The sequence below is a fragment of the Danio rerio genome, chromosome 17 (genome assembly GCF_052040795.2).
Source record: "Danio rerio strain M-AB ecotype USA chromosome 17, GRCz13ab, whole genome shotgun sequence".
NCBI lineage: Eukaryota > Metazoa > Chordata > Actinopteri > Cypriniformes > Danionidae > Danio > Danio rerio.
In genome coordinates, this window is record NC_141037.1 from 20,892,866 (window position 1) to 20,915,231 (window position 22,366).

At 35.5% G+C, this 22,366-nt stretch overlaps 1 protein-coding gene across 14 annotated transcripts in view; it reads left to right on the forward strand.

Moving 5' to 3' along the window:
- Window positions 1-22,366, forward strand: part of rgs7a (regulator of G protein signaling 7a) — a 99,907-nt gene that overhangs the window by 42,200 nt on the left and 35,341 nt on the right.

Here is a 22,366-nt window from a genome sequence, read left to right on the forward strand (position 1 = left end):
AACCTGAAGAGAAACACAAAGGGAAGGTTTCCATTTAGATTTCTACAAAGAGAAAGCAGAATTAAACCAAGAGAATATTGGAAATAGATTAAATATTCTGAAAAATATGTATATTTTATGTCCTTGTGGAATTATTTTGTCAGTTCAAAGTTTTCCAGAATGATTTATTCAATAGATGTAAAAATAATTAGCATCTATTCAAAGACAAATTATATATATATATTTAGATTTTATAATAGCAATTTTATGTAATACAAAAATTATGAATTTGTTAAATGAGTGTTTATAAAATAATTTGTTTATATTAGGCTCTCTCCTTTTCTCTATTAATGTATTGTATGTCTAAATAGAAACACTATGCTCTGATTTCCACTTAATAGACTGCAGAATTAAACCAAGGAAGGAGATACAAGCCTATTCTATTCTATTCTATTCTATTCTATTCTATTCTATTCTATTCTATTCTATTCTATTCTATTCTATTCTATAGACCCTTTTTAAATTTCCGGGTTTCTCAGTAGCAGAAGTTGTCATAGCTGTCATAGCTTTAGCCAATTGCATGTGTGTTCAATAAAAAAGGTCAGGAGAGGGTTTTCTTCAAAACATGTCAAAAAATTTAGTAATTTATTAGATACAAATGAATAATTCGAGGACAGAGCTCTAGGTTACATTACCCCAATGCAATACAAGAATTACATTCAAAACATTCACAACTAACTCCAGCAAATATAAATAATTCTTATTCTGCTATTTTCCTTGTCAGCCGTCTCTTCTAAGTATGCAGGAAAGTTAGAGAGAAGTATGTTTGGGTAATATATGGTTTCATACAAAAGAAAAAGATTAATTAATCTGTTTTTAGTATAAAAATTTTTCTTCTAATAAAAATAAAGAGACAAAAGTCATACTGGGTAAACTTTGAGTGCAGTGAATGGGAGAGTGCAACAGATATATTTTTTGCAATCTGTTGAAATAATAAAAGAAAAACTCCAAAACGATATTATGAAGACTTTCAGAAAAACAAAAAAAAAAATTGTGTGAAACTTATGACGGAAGCCTGAGGAGAGAATAACGTCAAATTTACTCGCAGGCCCAAAGACGCTGCATTAGAAACACCTCACATAAGCGTTAATTCGTTTTTGTAATTTGATGCAAGTTATATAATACATACATAAATGAATATAAATGTTCACAAGTTTGTTTAAAAATCTAAATATTAAAAACTTTTAAGGATTTAAGATGCTGATGACTGTTAAATGCGTGAAAAGGGTCCACATCATTCTATTCTATTCTAAACACATTTTATCTGCTAAAGTGCTGTGGAGAATTGCACTAAAGCAGGTTATTATGGGACATATTTATGTCCGTGCTCTAAATTACTGTGCATGTGATTTTTTTATGTTTGTGTTTGTATGTGTGTGTATGTGTGAGAATGTTTGGTAAAAGCAGCAGGTGGGTGGTCAGATTCATTTTCTGCAGAATCGTATTCTTCCATAGCTGAGTCAGAACACCCACTAAAATCCCTCCCACACATACACACACACACACAAAATCACAGGCAAATGCAAATTCACAAGTACATGTACACAAAAATACACAAAATTGAGAACGAGGAAGGGATGAATAGGGCTGCCCTTCAAGTCTGTCTACGCTTAATTCCTTAGCACACGGTTCCACCTCCAGAGATGATGATTATTTCAGCCAAACATATTATATAAAGCCTGCTATAAATTTTGATAACCACTTATTACATTAATACCTGGAGGATTTCAATGGACTAAACACTTTCAGTACGTTGAGATAACCCCAATGCAGCTAAAATGAGGAGGCGTGTGAAATTGTGGGCAATTTGCATCTTTGTTTGATTGCGTCACTGTACTTATTTGGTGTGTGCATGTGTGTGTATGTATGTGTACCTTGTATTCCTTATGTTCACTGTAAAAAATGTTGGGTTTCACACATTACTTTCATGTTTTCCCTAGACAAATTGATTTAGTTAACTTAATTGTTTTTACAAATTTAAGTGGATTAAACATAAAACAATTAAAACCAAGAGTTGTGTTGATTCAGCTCATTTTAAATACTGTATGTAGTTTGAACAAGCAGGGTGGCACAGTACAGCGATATCACCTCACAGCAAGAAGGTCACTGGTTCGAGCCCAGGCTGGGTCAGTTGGTATTTCTGATTGGAGTTTGTTCGTGTGGATTTTCTCTGGGTGCTTAGGTTGCCCCCACAAGTCCAAAGATATGCGCTATAGATGAATTTAGTAAGCTAAATTGGCCGTAGTGTATGTGTGTATGTCCTGGTCCTCCAGGTTGGGGGTTGCGCGTTGGGCTTTGAACCCACCTCATAAAAATTTGATGTTACGAAACACCAGCATGGTGCTTCTAAATATCTACTTCGATATAAACTGCTCTGGTAGTGAGTAAGTAAGTAAATACGAATAAGCCGTAAATAAAAAATTTTTTGAGTGTTGTGGGGACTAGATGTGCCCACAAGTAGAGCAATACCAGTAAACTTTGACCTTGTGGACACATTTTTTGGTCCCCATGACAAAAAGGCTCATAAATAACACAGAATGAAGTATTTTGAAAAATGTAAAAATGCAGATTGTCTCCTGTGAGGGTTGGAATAGAGTCATATAATATACAGTTTGTACAATATAAACAACATTACAGCTGTGGGAAACTGTGTGTTTACTGGTTTGGCTATACTTGTTAGGGGTTCAATTGTACTCATTAGTGATTATATTTCACTGGTCCACACTAATTAAAATGCTTATAAAGTGACCAAAACATGTTTTTATTAGTGTCTAAAGATTGGAATTTGTATCTGTGAGGGTTGCGATTAGGGGTTGGGCCATAGACAGTATCTACTGTATTAACTGATATAAAACAATGAAATGTTTTGTAATGTAAAAGTCTATGCAATGTCCACACTAAGTTAGGAAGACAAAGCTGTAGCAAGACTTGTATATGTGTAGATTGCATTCCTTATAATGTTGGCACCAAAAAAAATCCCACAAAAAAAGTACAGATTGAAATATGTCTAATTTCAGTTGCTAGTATATTCTAAAACATATATATGATTATCCATAAATAAAACACAATGACCATTCCAAATGTCATATATATATATATATATATATATATATATATATATATATATATATATATATATATATATATATATATATATATATATATATATAATTTATTTATATTAGTCCATTTTTAAGAAATTTATAAACATTGTTTTAATAGCACAGATGGTATTAAACAGATCTAACAGTACAGTTGGAAATACTTTGGTATGTTTTACATTTCATTTTACATGGCACTGAATGATTACCACGTTCATAATTAATTTGTCTGCTACTTTAAAGTTTACGTGAAACTTTTCCCATATTAAAATCTTTTATTTGGAAAAAAGTCCATGCAAAAATATATATAAATAAATATTAAATACATAATGCCAAGGTTTACATATTTTGGAAAAGTCAGGGTTGAATAAATGAAAAAATGTTCTGTTATACCATAAAGTATATGTAGGGTTTTTCATGTGTTTTTTTTTTGTATGTGTTGTAAAGAAATCTGTTTTTTTAAACTAATGAAGACTGCAGAAGTCAATCATTTAATTGAATTATTAAGCCTGTTACATGTTTACTAGATTTTTTTAAAGGCTTCTTAAATAAAAACATATTGTGTTCAATGGGGAAAAGTTTTTTTTTTTTTTACCCCAGACATTTAAAAGATCATATTTTAGAGCAGCAATCACAATACTGTGATACTGTGATATTTTTATCCAAGGTCATCAGACTGTCAGGAACTTATACCAGCCTATGCCTTTTGCCATGCTAGTGCCACTTTGCTGTAAACCAGTTCAGTATTTTAGAGCACAAAACATGGATATTTATTCATTCATTCATTCATTCATTTTCTTGTCGGCTTAGTCCTTTTATTAATCCAGGGTCGCCACAGCGGAATGAACCGCCAACTTATCCAGCACATTTTTACGCAGCAGATGCCCTTCCAGCCGCAACCCATCTCTGGGAAACTTCCACACCCACATTCACACACACACTCATACACTACGGACGATTTAGCTTACCCAATTCACCTGTACCGCATGTCTTTGGACTGTGGGGGAAACCGGAGCACCCGGAGGAAACCCACACAAACGCAGGGAAAACATGCAAACTCCACACAAAAATGCCAACTGAGCCGAGGATCGAACCAGCGACCTTTTTGCTGTGAGGTGACAGCACTACCTACTGCGCCACTGCGTCACCAACATGGATATTGTTAAGGAAAATAATCTATTACTGGACAAATTAGTGCTTAAAATATTACTTTCTTAAAATATTTCCCTACTTTATATGCGAAAAAAGGCGTGTGTCTGAACGTGACTTCTAACTATGGGACAGGATTTTTGAATGGAAGAGAAACAACATAACTGTTGCTGGAAGATTCTGCCATAATGATAACATGTGGTAGTACATTGCATTTTGTATTACATACAATGCATTACTGTATAAAACAGATGGATAGTTTCACATAGCCAGATTTATAATGTAGTCTCAAATCTACTTTCTAATCAAACTATCATAACAGTGTCATTTTAATAACCTCATTTGTCATCATGATGCTGGTGAATTGCAGAGCTGGTGCAAATGTTTCGCAATTGCTACAGTCAGATAATTTCATAACTGCTGTTTTCTCACTGCTGTCATTTGTATTGTTTATTTTTTTATTGAGAGAGAAGAATGCAGCATGTATTGACATGTTCATCTAAATGTTGCCTCAGCAGTGTTGACTGATCTGGATATCCAATATCAGTACAGTATATCACTGCAAAAACATTTTCAACCTTTTTTTTACTTCTAATCAAAGACAAATAAAGAGCTTTGATGTGCATTGGATCATATTTAGTCCCTTTTACTGTTTTGAGCAAAACCAAAATGTTTATTTAATGGTCGCCGGTGTCACTAATAATTGCACATATAACCCTTAATGTTAATGATTAATCATGCATTCGTGTATGTTTACAATATTGGTACCTAGATATAGTGTATGCTAATACTCATTAATAATTGTGATAATGAAGATGCACAAAATCGATATCATAAACACTTTAAAATACTGTCAATAATTATTAATTGTTTAAACTTTTAGAGTGCTTTCTAAGAATATTCATGTTGCATTTGCAGTGGTTGTTCATCACAGCACCAGATGCTTGGAGACTTAATATATCTTAAAAAAGTTGTCTTAAAGTCCACATGAAATCAAAATCTACAATGCTTGCTTTGTTAGCTCACTTTGTTGTTCCTGAGAAGAATAATTAATCTGTGCAAGTTAATCCACTGCAATAATTAGTTTGTTTTGGTAATCTTTAATGAAAGTCTGACCATTTCCTTTCACATTTGGAGTGGCGGTCCAAGTCAACTTGAGGGCTTCCATAGCACCTGCATATTAATACCCTCTCTAATCATTAGTTTGCTATGATGGAATGATGCACAAAAGAAAGCATGTTACTTCCTACTCAGTATTTTGTTTCAGTCGGAAGCAGGGCTTAATTTGTGCTGGAACACATCGGATCCAGCACCTCTGAAATCTGATCCGGCACCTCATTTTACCAATCCCTCTCCTCAACCGCCCTTCTCTTCCGTCTGCTGTTCACTTTCACTTTCTTCTGCAAGTCCCCAACCCTCTTCACTGTCGTCCAAGACACCTCTCGGCCACCCACCGCTCCAACCCCCAATCAATTGGTGAAAAATGATGTGACCATTTATAGGGCTATTGTTTCTTAACACTGTGCAGTAAGATTCCAATAATTAACATTAGTTCATTTAACTAAACTTATGATGAGAACTACGAAAGTTCACAATTTCTACAAAAGAATATTTGATTGATTTTAGTTGGCCTTAATTTATTTGTTAAATAGTTAACTAATCTAATAAAACATTAAAATCATAGTGATAATCTGATTTTAAGTCTTAATCATTTTATTAAATTGGTTTAAAACTTAATCGAGTTGTATTTTTAAACTAAGAACATAGTAACTGTAATGAGTGTGTTTTGTTCCCTCACTGTTGATAGTGAATGAAATTTTAATGTAGTGTTACCTGTTACTTGTTAGTACTTTTGCCATTTAATTTGGTTAAAACGTTTAAACAATAAAGCATTACATCAATTATTGTTATAATACCGATATTGTTATTGAGTCTTTTTTTGGCAGCTCATGACAATTTTGTGATAATAAATGTATATCATAATAGAAGCTTCAGCAAATAATCACAGCAAGACAATCTAAAACAGTCAGTAGCCTAGTGGTTTCATGATATTTTGTTGTTATCAGTTGCCTTAACTGGTGCCGCAGTGGCTCAGTGCCTAGCACAGCAAGAAGGTCACTGGTTCGAGCTCTGGCTGGGTCAGTTAGCATTTCTAAATGGAGTTTGCGTGTTCTCCCTGCATGTGGGTTTCCTCTGCATGCTCTGGCGTCCTGCACAGTCCAAAGACTTGAGCTACAGGTAAATTGAATAAACTAAATTGGGTGGGTTTGGTTGTTTCCCAGTACTAGGTTGCGGCTGGAAGGGCATCCACTGCGTAAAACATGCTAAATTCTAAACAATTCTAAAAATGTGCTAACATTTCAAAATCAAAAGAACATGTACACGTGTGTCAGAGGACAGATCAAAGTCCAATAATGCAATTCAAAAGCGTAAAATAAGCTTTCATGAGTTTTAAGATTTTTTTTTTAACAGAAACATTCATACAACTAATAAACAAATACTGTATTTTTTACAGTGCATGGAACTTTGACATGTAACATACATTGATTTACTATGGTAAACAATGTATACTTGTGAATGTACCAAAAATAATGTTGCACTACTTGCTTTTTTTTTTTAACCCTAAATAACTCTTTTGCACAATATCTTGCACAATATTGTTCTGTCTTATGTTAAAGTACTTGTTTAGTCTGTCTTAGGTTATGTGTATAGTTAAGTATTTATAGTGTATGCATAGTTAGCAATTAGTATAATTAGATTACCGCTCCAATATGTTAGAATGTACAGATTTAAAATAGCTCTTTAGTCAAATGTTGTGTTCATATTTAAGATTATGTTTATTTATGCATCTCTATGGTCCTGCGAGACATGACATTTCGTTCCACTTTAGAAACATGTAGTGGAATGACAATAAAGCTCAACTTGACTTGACTTGACTTGACTTGTATGTAAATTATAGGCACATCCAAGAATGAATATCAAGGTACAATATTACAGTACATGCTTTTATTTTTAAATATACCAACATTAAATGTGAATCATCTCCATTTACCTGTTTAGCATTTTTGAAGCACAAAGAAAAAGATGCGTATGTGAAAAAACTGTGTGTGTGTGTGTGTGGGAGAGAGTTACAGTGGCACCCTTTAAAGGGCATTCTCAATCTCTCTCTCTCTCTCTCTCTGTGTGTGTGTGTGTATATGTGGGTGAAGCATTAGCTTACTAAATATGATTTCTATTATGCATAATGTAGAGCGCACTGCAGCTTTTTGGGACAGAATATTTTTCAGCAACACTTGTGTGTGCAGAAAGCCGAAATGGCGGTGTGTATCCCATGTTCACGGATGTGCTTGCTTGTTTGTGCACACCTATTTGTGTGTGCATGCGTACAGTGTGTGAGAAGGAAAGAATTGGAAGGATCGGGGTCATATAAACAGTCTGATTTTAGCTCGCAGGCGAGTTTAGCGCTGAATTAATGTCCTCCTACCCTTTCGAGAGCGAGTGTGTGAGTGTTTGTTTGTTTGTTTGTGTGCACATTTGTGTTCTTATGACAGAATGTGTGGCCTTTTTATGTGTGAGTGTCGGTGTGTAAGCGAGTGATTCAGTGTGTGTGTGTGTGAGAGAGCAGGACTGGAGCGAGACTTCAAAGCCACTGAAACGGTTGGAAACTTTAGGTGTGTGTGTGTGTCATCTCTCTGAGCAGATAGTGTGCTCTCTTATGCTGAGCACCACATCATGTTCTCAGTGAATAACTGAGCAGTGCTCTCTCTGATGTTGAATATTCAATTATGTGTAATGCTGCATTGAATATTCATGTGCTTTTTTCTGTGAAAGGGCGCTCATACCTTTGGTCTCGGCTCTGGAAGACGGATGCTGGAAGGGTGTGATGTTGAGCGTGTGCGTTTGTTATAAATTGCTGAAGGGCAAGGTTATTTCAAAAGGACATAAAGCATCGGAAATATTTCAGACGTGTGTTATGTTACACTGGGCTGTGGCAGACAAATAAATCATTCAATAGGCTTTGCCAGAAGTTGCTTCCATATTTTGTTTATTTCCATATCACTGAACTTCTCGCTGAAAATGTGTCAGTGTGTTGGAGGCAGATGACTTCAGTGAGAGCTTAAGCGATGGTTTTAAACTTTTAAAGTAGGTCGATTTTGAAAGTTGCTTGTCCTGTGTGAGTTGCTCTTGACTCATTTCGCCATTGATGATGACTGGGGATAAAATGATCAGTACTTTAAAATTGAACTACTATTTTACGGGAATTAAGCACAGTAAAAACTAAAAATATATATTTTTAAAGGTATCACACAAGATGTAAAGTAAAAAAAAATACAATAATAATAATAATAATTATAATAACAATTATAATAACATTATTTTTATATAGCACCTATAAAACTTAATTTTCAAAGCGCTTTACACAAATAATGGCCCAGTACAGCATGCTTTTTATGGCCGTTTCCATTGTCAAAGGGTACCAAAAAGTGAACCATACCATATCTCTTTTTGGGTATCCTTTGCAAAGGGAGGCCAATCAATAAAATTGGTTGGGTTTAGAGGAGGAGGAGAGTGGGTCAGTCGACTGGTCAGTCAGTCGGTCGTTTAGGCAGTCAACAGCGATCTCTGGTGGGTTTACATGAGAACAGCAGGCGTGAATGGCACTTGCGAGAGAAATTTGAGATCTCAAAAACGGTGCACAGCAGCCTCTGATAGATTCGTAAAAACAAAAACTGCAAAAAAAAAACGTACCTCCTGGGAAGTATTTCGCGGTCTCCAGAACTGTATATAGAGGTACGTTTTCAGAATGAGCCTGGGTTGGAGACATTACACCGTAATAATATTTACTATGATAACGAGCCATTGTCGACCCAAGCCCGAACCCGGTATCACTTTCTCGAGAGAGCTCGCGTGCACGTCTAGATTTGAAATAACTAACTTCTTAAGCTGATGATAATAACGTGCACGTGATTATTGAAGTGCTTTTGATATCCAATCCTTTCAGAAACGAACAAACACGAAAGTGACATGCGAAGTCGGAAAAACAAAGGAGCAAATAATTCTTACAATAGCCTAAAACATGAACAAACTGGGCTATGGTGGCTCAGTGGTTAGCACTGTCACTTCACAGCAAGAAGGTCACTGGTTCCAGTCCCGGTTGGGTCAGTTGGCATTTCTGTGGGGTGTTTGCATGTTCTCCATGTGTTGGCATGGGTTTCCTTTGCATGCTCCCCACAGTCCAAAGACATGTGCTACAGGTGAATTGGATGAATTAAATAGTCCATAGGTTTTGTGTGTGAATGAGAGTGTATGCTTGTTTCCCAGTACTGGGTTGCAGCTGGAAGGGCATCTGCTGCATAAAACATAGATTTGCCGCAATAGTTGGCGATGTGTTCCACTGTGGTGGCCCCAGATGAATAAATGATTAAGCCGAAGGAAAGTAAATGAATATATATTCAAAATACAATAAAAATTATTTTCTTTAGTGAATAAAAAAGCCCTAGAAAGAACACTGTAAGATAAATTTAGTGTGTTCTTGCTTAATAAAAGTATTAAATCCTGTCAAAAGAAATAAATCCCACTAAGCCAAAAGTTTCGAGAAGTAGCACACGTAAACTACAGACTGTCTTTTTTCCATTCTTCAAGCGAGTGACAGCATCTGTCACCACCGCCACTTGAGTGACTCATATAGAGGAACATCTTGTTTATTGTCCTAGTCTGTTTTCCTGTCGCTCTTTCTTGCACATACACTTAAACGCATCTAAATCTCCCTCGTTCTGTCTCTTCAGGCTGACATATGGATATGATGTCATCACCGCCCTGGTTGCTAGGAAACAGAAGGGGGGGCTGTAAAATGAGAGAACGGGAGTGAGGGATGAGGCAGAATGAGCACAGGAGATCCAAAATTCATGTCATTCCTGCAATAACCTTGTCTACGTCCGACCACTAATACTTCCACTCTCCTCTAATGCAAAATCACTATCAAAAAACACTTGTGCTGTCATCGGTGCCTGATCTCCAGCTGTACATCTGCTATATCAGAGTGCAGGGTTAAGCATCCTGCAGTGTGTCTGAGTGTTTCTCTTTATGTTTGTGTCCGTTAATTAACTGTGTGGAACATGTTTTTACTTTATTTTTTTGTATTTGTTCCTGATGAATAAGGAGGCTTTGATGAGATTCTGTTTGATAATGCTATTATGATAATAGAGATGCTTTGCTTTGTATCTGAGATTTTCAATTTTTAAAGCTTAAAGGTTTATGAAACCCTTGAGTACTTTTTTGGGATTTTTTGGGCTGGATCAAAATCGGCGACGCAGCGCAAAACTGCAAGTGCAAAGATGACGTGTCAGTTACTCATTATTATTCATAGCTGAGTTTTTTTATCCTATGAGAAGAGCCTGCATCTTAATTATTCATGCTTTTCGAAGGCAAGGTAGACCTGGGTGGTTGGCTGGGGTTAGGTGCAATGCCTCCTTTTTAAAATCGTACATTTTCGTACGACTGAACCTAGCCACTAAACTGATGCTGTCAGGGCTGATACAGCAAAGCTGTTTGTGCGCAGCAAGCATTTTTATCGGGAGGTCAGTACGAGAATTAGAGAATGGCGGACTTTGTCTTTTATCAGGGGTTCGTTCACATTTAGACACTTCGCCGTGCTGCTGAGTTTGCCTAAATCCTCTAGATTACCAACAGGGCTAATGGATAAAATAGACAACTGCTTTGAGTCATTCAGACCCATGGATTGAGGAAAAAGTCCTCCTTTATAGTGTTTATATGAACACGATTATCTTTATAATGATATAAATTGTGGTTGTGTGTATATGAAATTACGAATAACAAATGTAGCAAAGCATTAAATAACTGTTTATTTCTTTGCATTTTAACTTTATAAACTATAAAATAATGCGTCTCCTCACAGTTTGTGTCTCATTTTGTGAGCAACAGTTCTTAGCTCTCCTCCTTCTCCCCTGCTGGCTCGCTGAGCTCTACGCCCATTATGATGCATCTTTTGAAAAAATTCTGAGGGAGACCTGTACCGAAAGTGGGGGGTGTCATAGCGCTTTAAAGGGTTAGTTTACCAAAAAAAAAAAAAAACTGTCCTAATTAGGGATGCTCCGATTGATCGGTTGGAAATCGGTATCGGCCGTTAATCACATTTAATGACTCCATGGGTACTGGCTAATCTGGCTGATCTCATCGCTAGTGTGTTTATAAGTTTGCAAGCAGAGGAAGATGCACGTGCGCACCTGGGTTATACATACAGCAGCTTCAACACGTGAAGAGTTAAATGATTCGTGGGGGCATGAGGTATTGCTGAGCTTACATTACAGCAGCTAAAATATATACAGATGTGGTGCAACCTCCGTTTACAGTTTTTTGGCGCGACTCATGTAAGTGATGATTGCAACCGTTGTGTATCCAGTGTTTATATCCAGCATGATCGCTCATATCTAGTGACTCATCCAAAATTATGACCTAATGTGCTATCTCTGAAAAAGCTGCTTCTGACCATGACATGTTCACACCTAAATAGTTAAAAGAGATATGTTTAAGAGATTATATGCAGCATCCTTAATTAATTCTCTTAGGTAAGGAGAAATCTTCACTTAAGTTTCTTACTTAGAGGGAAAATGTGCTTTATGCGTTATAAACCTTTAAGCATCAGAATCGGTACTTGATATCGGCCGATCACCACAAGGAACTGGTATGTAGTATCGGCTGCAAAAATCCTGATTTGAGCATCCCTAGTCATAATTACTCATATTAATGCCATTCCAAACCCCTGAGATGTTTGTTCATCCTTTAGAACACAAATTAGGAAGTCCAAAAAAAAAAAATGCTGAACAACATACTCTAATCAGACGATATACCTTCAGTGATTCAATTGAAACATTTTCAAGCTATGAGGATACTTTTTTGTGCACTTGAAACAAAAATAACAACTTTAATCAGCAATTTATTCTCTTCAGTGTCAGTATAGGGCACATGTTTCATACACTTTTTCATTATCAGGTATTTTATTAGAGTATACTAATAACAGTGATAAAATAAGTTTAAAGTTTTGGAGAGAAGTCACTTATACTCATTGAGACTGAATTTATTTGATCAAAAGTACGATATGAAAAAATACTAACGTCGGGGATAAATGTTGACAATATAAAATAGATTTTTTTTTGCCTAATATATTTTAAAATGTAATTTATTCTTTTGATGGTAAAGCAGAATTTTTACCATAATTTCTTATTTCTAAACAATAGCTATGTTTCCATCCAAAGATGCAAATTAAATTTATGCACAAAACTGGGATATCGCACAAAAGACCATTAACATCCAACGAATCAAATCGGATAAAATCGTCACTTCCTGATTAACTGGCATCAAATATTAAGAAAAAATTGATATTGAAAAAACCTTGCTGTTTCCATCAACCGTTTTTTATGCACATCCCCAAAATGCACATAGAAGTAGGTGAATTAAAACAGTTATTGTTGAAATGGCTGTGGAAACTTTTTTCGAGAGGATTAATTATATATATATATATATATATATATATATATATATATATATATATATATATATATATATATATATATATATATATATATATATATATATATATATATATTTGTTTGTTTTAATATTTGTTTAATGTTTGCCCTGCATTAGTGTTTTCAAGGGCTGTTTGCTTCCTTTAACGAAAATATAAAAAAAAACTGACTCAATTTGCATTTGATATCTTTGTTCTGGGCAGCTGATCTTATTGGTTTTTATCAGTCTGTTCTTTGATTGGCTGCAGCCACAGATGTGATCCCTGGAGATATACAGCTAGAGGACATTCTGTTTTTAGTGTGTGTGTGTGTGTGTGTGTGTGTGTGTGTGTGTGTGTGTGTGTGTGTGTGTGTGTGTGTGTGTGTGTGTGTGTGTGTGTGTGTGTGTGTGTGTGTGTGTGTGTGTGTGTGTGTGTGTGTGTGTGTGTGTTGTGTGTGTGTGTGTGTGTGTGTTTGTGTGTGTGTTTGTGTGTGTGTGTGTGTGTGTGTGTGTGTGTTCTACAAGGTATGCTGTTTGTTATACTAGGACTGGTTATAAATAAGTCATTTACACTAATCAACATGTTAATTATGTAATCAGTGATTTCTTTTATATTGCTAGAACAATTCAAGTTCTATTTATCACCTTCATGACTGAATTACAATCAGCACAGCCAATCTGTGCACATTACTAAATAAAATTGAATAAAATATTGAATGAATTAATTATTCTTTTAGAACACTAATGGGACTAATATTGTAAGATCTTTATTATCTTGTCTTATTAAAAGTATTTTGTGGTTAATTAATGTAAAAACTAAAATCACTGTAAGAAAAAAACATTGGGCAAAACCTAACATTTGGGTTCTAGGGTAAATTAAAAATTAGTAATAAAAATATGATTGTCTATATTTGACCCAAACAAGTTTTTGAAGTATAAAATTAAATATTTTATTTCCAGAATAACAGTATAAGTTGGCAATTTGGTGAATTTTGCCAGTTACTGTCAATCTTTCTTTCACCACACATGTAGTTAATTTGAGTTTAAAAATGTGTAAAAGGTATAGTTCACCCAAAACTGAATATTCTGTCATCATTTACTGAACCTTCACTTGTCACAAACCTGTTTGAGCTTCTTTCTTCTGTTTAACACAAAAATAAGGTATTTATGAAAATGATGGAAACAAAATATATTGTTTTTCCCATTATGGAAATCAGTGGTTACAGTTTTCTAACATGAAAAAAAAAAAACTTAAATTGTGTTCAACAGAATAAAAAAAGTCATAAGGTATGAACCACTTGACTAAATAGTACAGTAAATAAATTTCACTTGAGGGTGAACATTCGCCTTAAAGGGCTATAAACAAGTGGCAAAAGAGGGAAGGGTTTACATGAAAAGGGGAGTTTTATTACTTGCACTACAGCTGATTTTCACAGCAGCAACACAAACACAAGACGCAGGGGGGGTTAGACAGTGATTCGGAGTGCAGCATTTATAGCAGATCTGAGAGCTGTGTGGAAGTAGAGGATTTTCAGTCCATAATATTGTAGTGATATAACTAAATCATTTTGACCAAGGTATGTCATCAAAAGCTGAAATATTACTTCTGAATATAACTAACCTTGCCATCTGGAGAAACATAAACAACGAACATTGATCACACAATTAACACTAGGGCTGCACGATTAATCTGAAAAAGATCTCGATTCGACTCTACACATGATCTTATTTCAGCTTTTCAACGATTCAGCCAATTCAATTCAAGGTCAGGAGAGAAGCATGACAGTCGCACAAGCCTTCACAGCAACATTGACTCCTTCAAATGACGTTAAAAGTGTCACATACTGTATTTATAAGGTATAATTCACCCAAAAATGTCACTTCTGTCTTCATGTAATGATGTATTCGTGGCAGCGAAATCACACATGAGCTGACCGCGAGCTGTTTGTTTACTACCGAGAACGCGCGAGTGCACGCATGACGCTTACTTTAGTGAACACAACCTGCATAGGCTGTGAATAACAGGTAATGAAGTTGTAAATACCCTTTAGTTGGTTGCACAGAGCGATCGTTTGAGGGACGTGCGGGAGGTTTGATTTGCATGAATGCGATTTTTTTCCCACAGTGATGGCGGCCATGAGCCGCGCTCAAAAGTGAAAGTGAAAGCTGTGCACACATCATTTAAATGATCATATCGCCTTTTGTATAGCTATGATTACGACAAGCATTTATATGTTTTTTCTTTCATAGCAAACAGACTGTTGTGCATAATAAAATGTTTTACATTAATAAATGTTTACAGTGTCAGTTTAACAATCCTAGCCTATAATGTTGAATATAATGCAAGAAGGAATCTGATAATGACAACATTCTAATTTTACTAGTGAAAACAAATGGTCTAATAATGTTGTTAATAACAGATGACAAGCACATGTCTTAAACATAATAAATCAACTTTATAATTGTAAATAGTTATATTCTGTTATCATAATTTTACTGTGAATTAACAAACAGGACATATTGAAAGTCTGTTCAAGTCCACCATATTGACTATAAAAAATTTAGCATTTTAAGCAACAGTTGAGTTACACATAGGCCTAATATTATTATTGTTGTTTTACCATATGTTTGAGAATTAGCAATAATAATAGGCTAATCATATTAACCTTTATTTTACATTTACAGAATCAAGAGAAAATTGTGATCTTGATTTTAAGCAAAAACAAATCGTGATTCACATTTTTTGCCAGAATCGTGCAGCCCTATTTAACATATTCATAGTGACAGTACAATAAACAACAACCGGAACTGCATTTTTTTTTTTAAAAGAAGACGAGGGGCAAATCTGGATTTCACCATTTCCAGATTCAAAAAGTTCTGGGGTAAAAAAAATGTTCTTTACAAACATATTTTTGTCGTGTGTTAGCAGACCACTGTAATCCACAAATGTGTGTCCACAAACGAGCTGTGCTCTCATCATGGGGAAATGGACAAAACGCAACACTGACGACCCATGTCTCAGAACAACTCTTCTTTTACTACTTGTTTGAATTACTGTTGACAACACAACGTGGCGTCTCTCTCAATACTGTAGCAGGTAAAAGCAGTCTTCGAAGCTAAAGTATATCATGCATTTTAATGAAGTTGCATCTCGTTCACAATAGAGCACGCTGTTTGGTTTGAACGAAATCTTTCTCGTAAATTAATGAACAGAAAATTCAATGACGTCACTTTGTACTGGCCGGTACAGACAGCCAATCTCCATGCTGGAATTTACACAATGATTTCATCACCGTGACGTTTCTTTAAAATTTCCTTTTAAACCGGATGAACGAATTTGCTCTAAAGAATGCAAAAACAACCAATGTAATAGTGTTTTTAGCAATGTAGGACATAAATATGACTGTCAAAAAATGTGTTTCATGACCCTTTAAAGCAGACTCATTATTTGAATTCACCCATGAATCTCTGCATTGGTTGTCATGAATTCCTATCCACAGACTGCGGTAGTACAACTGATGCCAGCGAGGCTTTTGGGACTTCATTTCATCACACATCATTGCACCATACAGCTGAGATGTGCTCATCTTAATCTCTCTCCAACTTTCTCTCTAAAATGTTTCTATTAGCATCATCAGTGTGAGCTGAATGCTCAGATCCCTCATTACCTTAAATTAGCACTTCAGTGTTTGCCCACCAGCCTGTTCTGCATTGTCGACAAAGTGTATGTGTGATCCGCTCTCCCTCAGTGAGTGCGTGTGCACTGTAGGTGGTTACTAACTGCCATCAGAAGCATTTCATCTCAAGATATTACAAAAGAAGCTATTTCTGGAGTCATAGTACTGGGGATTTTTAGGTGAGACAATGCATGCAGAAACACTGTTTATTCTTGCACCTGTCATTTTTTGGTTTTGTTTGGCTTTTCATGAGGGGTTTTTCAGACCAATGTGAAGAAAACACCCACATATATATTTTAATTGTATCTTTTGTTGGACTTGGTCATTTTTTTGAGGCTGTTTGTTGTATTTTCTGAATTATAGAGTAAAACTTGAATCACAAAATTCTCTTTGTAAAACATTTAACTTTAATATGTCACAAATATTAAGCAAGAATTTTTAGTCTGACATCATGGATTTTTATGCTAGAAACACATTCTTTTTTGTATATTTAATCAACATTTTAGAAAAGGAAATGTTTGTAATTCTTAATGTAATCACTCAACACAGAAAGTATGCTGGTAATTATAGAAAGGACATATGAAAGTGTATTTTTTTTCCGTGTTTGAGTGCCCTAATCAGGTCTCAGGTGCATCAACCAACCCACAAAATGTGAACAAAAACAAGCAAACCTACAGGCATGTGGAAAAACACGCTGTTCAGAATTCACTCCTCTAGTGACGTACAGTAAGAAGGTGATCTTATTATATAATTTCCACCCATTTATCTGCATGTTTCCACCCACGGCTAAAATGGATAAAGTGACGATTTTCTTAGACTCTATTTATGGAGATCAGAGCTGTCGTTATTTTAATCCCCAAAATGTCCACTGTCAGCGAAATTTACAAACATACATTTATTATTCACTGTATAGTGATAAGATGTACACTACTGGTCAAAAGTTTGGAGTCAGTATGGGTTCTTAAATGTTTTTAAATCAGCTTATCCTGCTCACCAAGGCTGCATTTACTAGTTTACCTGCAAAATTGTGAAATGTTAATGCACTATAAAATTACTGTATTTAAAGAAGTTTATAATTTGATTTAATAATTTATTACAGTGGGCAGCACGGTGGCGCTGTGGGTAGCACAATCGCCTCACAGCAAGAAGGTCGTTGGTTCGAGCCCCAGCTGGGTCAGTTAGCATTTCTGTGTGGAGTTTGCAGGTTCTTCCCGTGTTCGTGTGGGTTTCCTCTGGGTGCTCTGGTTTCCCCCACAGTCCAAAGCCATGCAGTATAGGTGAATTGGGTAAGCTAAATTGTCCATAGTGTATTTGTGTGAATCAGAGTGTGTCGATGTTCCCCAGTGATGGGTTGCAGCTGGAAGGTCATCCGCTGCATAAAACATTTGCTGGATAAGTCGGCGGTTCATTTCGCTGTAGCAACCCCAAATTAATAAAGGGACTAAGCTAAAAAAGAAAATGAATGAATGAATAAATTAATTTATTACAGTGAGTTTAAATCACTCCAATTACACCATTCTTCATGAATCCACCTTTCAGTCACACGATCCTTCAGAAATCACTCTAATATTAATTATTATTATTATTATTATTATTATTATTATTATTATTATTATTATTATTATTGTTATTATTATTATTATTATCATTATTATTATTATTATTATTGTTATTATTATTATTATTATTATTATTGGTAATAGTAATTAAAGCACTAATGACTGGAGTAATAATTTTAGTTGAAACTACATATAATAAGAAAGCTGTTATTTAAAATTGTACTAATTAATTAACAATTTACAATTTTACCTTTTTTTTTTTTTTTTTTTTTACATTTAATAAATACCACCTTGATGAACAGAATAGTTTCTTAAAAAAACATAAAAAAAACTGAACCCAAACTTGTGATGGGTATTGTACTTTTTAACATTTTCTGTGAAGACAAGAGAAACAAACTGATAGTGTGGTGTTTATGTTAGTGATGCACTGAAATAAATATTTTGGGCTGAATCAAAGCAAACTATTTTCGAAACACTTGGCTGAAATCCGGATCTGAAAATGTTTCAGTGGAATTATTCATTCTTTTTGAAAAATATATAAAGTAAATTTGTATCACTTTTTGCAAAAAAAATGTAAATTGTCTGTAATTTGTAAGGAAAGTAGCCACATTTTAGTGATAGTAAAATGTTATTGACAGTGAATGACTCAAGAGGCATGAAAAATTGTTGTCATGATAGCACATACATATTGAAAGCAATATAAACAAGTGTAGTACATAAAAATATCCTGTCAGGGCATTATTTGAGTGTTTTTTCCTTTTCTCGTTGATCATGAGGTTCATGCATAGCTTTGTACTATATACAATTACATGAGTGCATGCCCTAACCCTAACCCTAATCAAAGAGCTCCAGTGAAATGAATAGGTTTCATAGTGTAGTGCTTCCCATGTCTAATGTGAAAGCCACTTTACTCTTTTTTTTTGGCTCTTATTCTTTTGGACATTTTTCTCTTTCAGCCAAAATTCAAAAATACAATTTTCGACGGCTGAAGATTTGGTGCATCCTTAGTTTATGTGCAAAGGCAGCACATTGGAGCAGAGCAGTAACATGCTAGTTAATGAGTTTATTAACCATTACTCCCCTGTACAACAGTTAAATAAATATGACCACTAAGCCTTCAGAATCATCCTGGTTCAGTCTAGAAGATAGAAGTTCTTCTCCATCATTGACACTGGTTTGAAGGCTGTAATCCACTAATAATTCCTTACATTTATAAAGGGCTTTTCTGGACACTCAAAGCGTAATACTAATTGGAGGGAATCTCCTCATCCACCACCAGTGTCAAAAATCAACCTGGATGATACGATGGCAGCCATATTGCACCAGACTGCTCACCACATCAGCTGATTGGTGGAGAGGAGACAGAGTAATGAAGCCAAATATGAAATGAGGATGATTAGGCGGCCATGATGGACAGAAGCCAGTGGGAAAATTTGGTTAGGTTGCCGGGGTTTAACACCTACTCTTTTCAAAGGACATCCTGGGATTTTTAACAACCACATTGAGTCAGGACCTCAGTTTAACGTCTCATCTGAAGAACAGCACTCACTGAGCAGTATAGAGTCTCCATCAATAAACTGGGGCGTTAGGACCCACACAGACTGCAGGTTGAGTGCCCCCCTGGAGGTCTCACTAACACCACTTCTGACAGCAACCCAGCTTTCCCTTGTGGTCTCCCATCCAGGTGCTAACCAGGCTGCTTAGCCTCATTGGCCGACCATCTGAGAGTTGCAGAGAGCTAGCTGCCGGCTAATGGTCATTCAGTTTGTTTTGCTTGTGTGAGATTTTCCTTACACAAGCAAAACAAATAGCATGTAAAGGTTATTAAAAAGACAGCAGTTCATTTGCATTTAAAGGGACAAACACAAAAACTACAGTATACAGAAAACTATAATACATGATCTATTGGGTTTCTGGAGCTGAAATTTCACAGATTTATTTTAGATTCTGAAAATAGGCATGGCATCCACTTTCATTTTATTCCAAGTTTTATTCCAACAGTGACTTGCCATAATAAGGTTTTCTGTTAGGATTCTCTGTAATGGCATTACAGCCTCAAGGAATGCTCACTGATGTAATTCTGCATGTTCACTGGGCCTTCCCTTGAGGCGACTGTAACAACTCTTTTTCTCTCTCGTTCTCTTCCTCGCTCTCTCTCTCTCTCTAAACACTCACAGGTACAAGCTCATATAGTTTCACGACACGTTGAGCACACACACATGGCACACACACCTCCATATGTGGCGTATATCTCCAGGGTGCGTGTTGTTGACCTGAATTAAACATGGTCCTGTGCTGGAGTGATGTCACTGGCAGCAGTAAAGTGATTGGGTCACATGTTCAAAGTGTGGGTCTCTAGTGACGCCCGCCTTGTTAACTCAGACTCTTGGAGCGTCTCGGAGAACAGTCCAAATGTCAGCGGATCAATGAACGGGTGACGTAATCGCTCTCGCTTCGCTCAAGGTCTCTCTTCATCTAATAAATAGGGTTGTTATATCCAATGACTTTATTTACCAAAGCTGAGTTGAGCTTTTAGACAAGCGCCCCATAGGTTTTTAACACCGGTCTCTGCGGAGTCACCATTTGCTGTTATTGGCGAGTTATTTAGGGAGTTTGGGTTCAGATTTAGTTTGAATTATTTGTTTCAATATAGCAAAGATCTATATTATATTATATTATATTATATTATATTATATTATATTATATTATATTATATTATATTATATTATATTATATTTTGGTGAGGTCCAAAAGATCCATCCATCCATTAAAAATAAATAAATCTAATAAACAAATCAATTACTAAATCTAGTAAATAAATCTAATTTAAATAAGTTTTTATTTTAGTTTTGTTTATTTATTAAAAGATGCTGTAAGTTTTTGACTCTAAAGCATAAAAATACCATAATATGTTTGCTGATATTTAAGAAACATGCCATGTGAACTTTCTTGTTTATCTGAAAAACAATGCTTAAGTCACATATTCTGCTTTGAAAATGTGCGCTACGTGCTGAAACGCTGTCTTTGTTTTGGTCATTTAACCTGCTCAATGCCAGTTTAGCCAATTATATTTCAGTACCCCAGGTTGGTGGAAAAGCATGTATATCATTCATTCAGTCAGAAAGGCCCTCAAAGTATGTGTCTGTGACTGAATTGCGACCTCCGGTGGATAGTGATAACCTCTGAAATCAGACACAGATTCAGAGTTCCACATGAGGTGGATATTAATTAACAATTGATATAAATATTATGAACGAAAACATTAGGTGAGCAGGTTACATTGTAACACCGTACTCTAACAACAGGCTACGTGACCAGATACGCAGTGATAAGCAATTTGGTTGTTTGCACCAGATGAAACACGACAGGAATTTAAATACAGCCGTTTGGAAGCACAGAATAGTGCACTCGCTGCACTCCAGCGAAATGATAAAAGGTTTATAATCTAATTAATACACAATTAAACCTCTTAAAATTATTAAATGTACATGCTAAATCACTTATGTGTTGGCTTGCACAAGTTCACAGTTGTCACAATTCTAAGGTTCAATTTCAAATGGTTTATTCTCTTTTCAAGATCTGAGGTGAGCTATCTGCTGCTGCTTTCAGTAGTATGGCAATAAATGTCGTGTAAAATGACATTCAAACTCACATTATTAGCATTTAACACTAAATAAAGCACATGAGGTGTACCTGCACCTCATCATTGTCAGTTCAACCTGTTGTTTAGCTGCAAGAAATCGAAGTGTAAAATAAGAAGAAGTCGTGTGTAAAATATAAATTTTAGGTGTTGGTTAGGACAAAAACCTTCCTGTTAATATGGAAAATATTCCTTCTGTCACATGCTGTTGCTTTTATTTAGAACACAACTTAAATCAGCCTTTAGGCTCAAAAGTCAGACTTGCTATTGTTGATGTCATCAATCTGGCAACCTGTGCTTGCATATGTTTTGAACCAGGCGTGCACGAGTGTCAAACTTACAGACTGCACCTTTAGATTAGAAACTGTAACAAGATTTTTGAAGAAGTTGTTTGCTTGTAAGATTCATACGCTATTAAAATTTGCATTGAATATGAATTATTTTAACTAAATAATTTACTTCATAGATATTTACATTAGATGTCACCTACCCTTTTGTCTATTGGAAGGAATGCGTCAACAGAGCCGCCATTTTAGTACAGGGTAGCGCTCCTTTGAAATGAATGCAGGACCAACGTGCAGTGAGGGACTGGCCATCCAGAGTCAAAGATATATACAGTACACATATATGCCCATATCTATGATCAGAAGTTTTCACGGTGTTCAGTATGCAAAT